Source organism: Dama dama, chromosome X (genome assembly GCF_033118175.1).
Source record: "Dama dama isolate Ldn47 chromosome X, ASM3311817v1, whole genome shotgun sequence".
In the NCBI taxonomy this organism is placed as follows: Eukaryota; Metazoa; Chordata; class Mammalia; order Artiodactyla; family Cervidae; genus Dama; species Dama dama.
In genome coordinates this window covers 58,118,881-58,123,762 of record NC_083714.1, presented here as the reverse complement: position 1 = coordinate 58,123,762, position 4,882 = coordinate 58,118,881, and positions in this window count along the sequence as shown.

The following is a 4,882-nucleotide window of genomic DNA, read 5'->3' as shown; positions in this document are numbered from 1 at the left end:
AACAAGATTGGCCATGAGAGAACCGTTGAAGTAGATATGGTATATGGGGATGCACTTTACTCTTCTACTTGAAATTTTTTAATAAGACAAAGCAGAAAATATACCAATTCAATTATCTGCTGTTTTAAGGAAAAAGAAGCATATAGTGGGATCCTGCCAACCAAATGAATAAACTGGAATTTAAAACAGAAACTGGCACCCAATTTCCACATCATTCAAACATTAAATTGTATTCATAGTCAAGTGAAATAGTCAATATTTGAGAAATTTCTCCATTAAACCATCAATTTCACAGCTTAGATAGTGGCTTTAAGGAAGTAGAAAAGGAAATACAGCACACTCTTCCTCTCATACCAATCACTTATAAATAGTTAACTGTGGGCAGCAGTTTTGAGTCACTGATTACCATTCACTGGTAAAATGATGATAGTGGTCACTACATAAAACATCAAATATCTAGATCTGTACTATCCAACAGAACTGTGATGATGGAAATGTTCTATATCCTGTATTTTCCAATGCAGTAGTCTCTTATCTTATATGGCTACAGCACTCTTGAAGTGGTGCTAATGGAACCAAGAAGCTAAATTTTAATTTTCATTCATTTAAATAGCTACGTGTGGTTATGGGTTACCATAATAAATAGTATATACAGTTTTACAGTACCTAAGAAACATAAACACACAGATACACATTTCACTTAATATCTGACTCACATTTATTAAAAATTGAACATTACCAGAAAAGCATGAATTATATTGGCTTTATTAAACAAGCTCAATTAACTTACCTTTGACTAACAAATCAAAGCATTTAATATCACAAAAGGAATTTTGAGCATGAGGTCAATTCCAACCTCTGAAATCAAAAACAAATGAAAAGCAGCCAAGACATTTTCCAAAGGAGAGAGCAACCACAGATCTCCCTCTAGTGGCAAGAGATAAAGTTGCTGCTGAAAGGCTGAACTGCTTCTGTACCAATACATAAAACTGCTCACAGACATTACTTTTATATAACTTAAGAAAACTCTAGAAGGAAAATAGATCTGGTTTTTGTAAAAAACGTTAGACCTAATTTTCACTTACTATGAATTAAAATGCCTCTAGAAATCTGATCTTTCCAGGAGAAGAGAGATTTGCCAGTGACATCTGGGGAATTAGGACTTACACAAAACAAAAGCTATGGAGCCTTAACCAAACTGAGCAAAAGAGAAGAGAGAAATTTTTCTCTGTTGATAAATGTTCTAGGATGGGACATGAAAAGGAGTAGATTCAGAAGTATAAAGTAGTAAGCAGCAGTGGGTTTGTACAAATCCATGGTACATCAAAATATTACAAGTTTTTCATAACCAAAACACTTTTCATTCTTATAATCAGTTTCAAAAGACAGCTCTGCCACATTGCCATTTTAATTACAACCGTACATACTATATAGATTTAACTACTGAATGACTACTTTCAAGTACAAGAGGAAACTCAAAATAGAAGTGACTTGTGTTTCAGCTATTGTTTTTCCCTCACAGCTTCAGGAAAAACAGCTTTTATATACACTGAAGTAAGTACAGAATGTACAGAAGACAGATATATAGATATATATATACAAAAGTGCATTAATACAGTAATACATTTAGCAGAAATACAGGAAAAAAATCCTGGTTAACAATCTGATACATTACAGTATTTAAGACTACTTGAAGATTCTCCAAACCAGTCAACTTCCTACTTGCTTTGGTTATGATATTGGTGCTACATAACTAACCTTTGAAACTAAAACAAAAAATTGAAATTTTTAACCATCTGTGAAATGTTTTACATATACTGTGTTTATCCTTAATAGCTTTTGAAAACAGTTCTATAAAACTCCCAACACAAAGATTTAGAATGGATAATACATATATCTAAATTAGAGTGTTCAAAGAGGAAATTAAATTGATCCACTATAGGAACAGACACAGTCTGCTCCATTCCTAAAAGCCTCAGCTTGGTAACCTAACCCCAAAGTCTCAACTTAAATCCAATTGGTCAGCTATTATTAAAGAGCAAGCAGCTCCACAAAACAAGCCATGGCTTCAGGCCACTGTTCCTTAGAACAATTCACAATAGGTAAGTGTTAACTTGTCGTTTATACATATTAATTCTACAACTACCTTTATATAGTCAAAATGCCTATGTATAATTAGACTACTCTCCTCTTTTCTACCCCCACCCCTCACCACAAAAAAAGAACACAGATTTCCACAGGTTCCACTGACCACAAAGATGTAACAAAGAAATCCAACAATACCTACTGAAATCAGAGAAGACCAAATCAGTTTTTCCAAGTTCAGTATGGATATCAAATTTAAAAAATTAATTTACCATTATGTTATCTAGGTTAAAACATTAATAACCTTAATTTAAAATACAATTGTGAAGTGTGTATTTAAAATACAATTACTGAAAACAAGTAATCTTCATATTAGAAAAAATATGTAAATAAAATTTTAGTGAGTCAACTTGGCTATACCATGCAACTTCCTATTTTTTTGTCTTAAAATATTTTATTGAAGTATAGTAGATTTCTTACTCTTATTAATAATAGCCAGTTACTTAGAATTTGTCAAGTTCCTTCTATGCCTTCTGGAATTTTCCAAAGAAATAAGAATTAAGCATTTCTAAGGAGATATGTTCCAGATACTACACTGATAAGGATGCCTAGGTCTAAATATCTCTCAGATACCTCCCACCACTTAGCATAATTTAATTGTAAAGATAAAACTTATCTTACTTTGTCAGACTTAAAATGAATCCAAAGTTATCACAGTACACGTGTATACAAATATTTATTTTCTACCTAATAGTCCTTTTAAGGATTAAACTTAGTTCTAGGTTTAGACATATTGAATGTCAGTGTGCTCAACATCAATACTATCATCTGACTGTAACTGGAAATTTTCCTATCAACCATCTCAAACTATAAACTGATTTTAAGTAACCCCTTCCCAGTTTGGAGCAAACATTTTTCTTGTAGACAGAAGTGTTATGAAGTTAAAGGGAAGATGAATGTTACCCTATTACATAAATGAATACAAAGAATTGCTAAAGTTAACAAACAAATCAATTTGCTATATAATCTCTGATTTGAAGTACTTTTGCCTTGAAAATTATCTTTCCAGAGTTAACTCAACTTTAAAAAATATTCTTGGGAATTCCCTAGAAGCCCAGTGGTTATAACTCCATGCTTTCACTGCCGAGGGCCTAGTTTCAATCCCTAGTCAGGGAACTAAGATCCTGCAAGCTGCACAGTGAGGCCAAAAAATAAAATAAGTAAAATAAAAAGTATTCTGCTTTATGACTTTTATCAGGGGAAAAATAAACAAATACATTAAACTATACTCTAGATGACTTCAATGTTCTATGACCTAGCTGGGCCAAAAATCAAGTTATATAAGTGAAACTTAAGATCTGAAGGTTTTTGTTATGTACTCTATTATCATTGATTAGTTCGATATAATGCCTTTGCTTACTGATATCCAAGAGCATGGGCATTTTATAAAATGAATTACAACATTTAGGTTACTTTTGAGTTTGGAAAAGCCTAATATTGACGAGGAGTATAGAGTTCACCTTTAAGGCACAGGAAGCTATAAAGAGTAAGCCACAAACAAAAGACTCTGCTAGAGAATCCTGGGAACAAGACTTTTCTATTTGTCATGAACTAACATTTTTGGCTTAAAAATGAAGACATTTGATAAATTTCACAATTTTTAAAGCTCATCACAATCTGGATACCTTTATATAGTAGTTTCTTCAATTTTTTCCTTCATGAGGGGAGCACTTTTAAGAGTTAAATAAAGTGAGATGTCTATCCAATCCATGGAGTCATCAAATTTCAAATCAGTTTCTGGAATTAATTCAGCAATATCTAGTTAACCCAAAGGACTGACAAAATGGACAAAACAGCCACCACTTAACTAAAAATGAGACAAGTCTCAAAAAATAAAGTTATTTTACTCTAAGTTCTTCTTGGGACAGAAGAACAGTATAAAGTCCTTTGTACTTCACTACACATTATACTACATTGCCTCACTTTAACTCAGTTGCAAAACTGTAGAAAAAAATACGCCATTTTGTTTAAATTCAAGGTTTGTACTTTTAAAACCTGTGGTAGGGACTGACAGACTTCTACAAGGTCTTTTTTCCCCAGTTTTGTTGAGATATAATTGACATACACACAAGATCCCTAATAAATGTGAATAAATGTGATGTGACTTCATTATGCCCTTAATTAAGAAGTCTTATTTTTTAATCATGCCCTCATGTAACAAGGCTTATTTTTAAAGGGAAAGACTTATTTGCTCTAATGTCAATTCTCTACAGTTGAGAATTGACAATGGAGCAAGTAAGTCTCACATTTTTATTAATCGGTTAGTCGAGGTTTATACTTTTTTATACTTTTAAAGAAAAAAATTGAGTTGGATTTGTTTTAAATTGAACTTAGAAAGAGATTAGACTAAATTTATTATTTATTCTAAGAAAGAAATAATTCAAACCTGAATTATCTACATGAGGCAGTAAAACCTAAAAAAAAAGTATAACATGTTAACAAAGACGAGAATTTTTTGTCTTTTTCTGTTGTTTTATTGGGGGGGGGGTAGGTAAAGACTTTGTAATCTCCCTCTTCAATCATAAGCAAACACAAATTGCTTAATTTTTTTTCCTGTTCTTTCTTTCAATCCCTTCCAAGCCACCTTACTGACCTATCTTCTAATTTATGGTACCATAAAGACAGTGCATCCAGATTTGTACAACACTTCATAGTGTACTTTACTATAAACACTCAAACCTTTATAAACTTTAAAAATTGGCTTTGTGACACTTTGGTAAACTTGCTTAACAGTGAC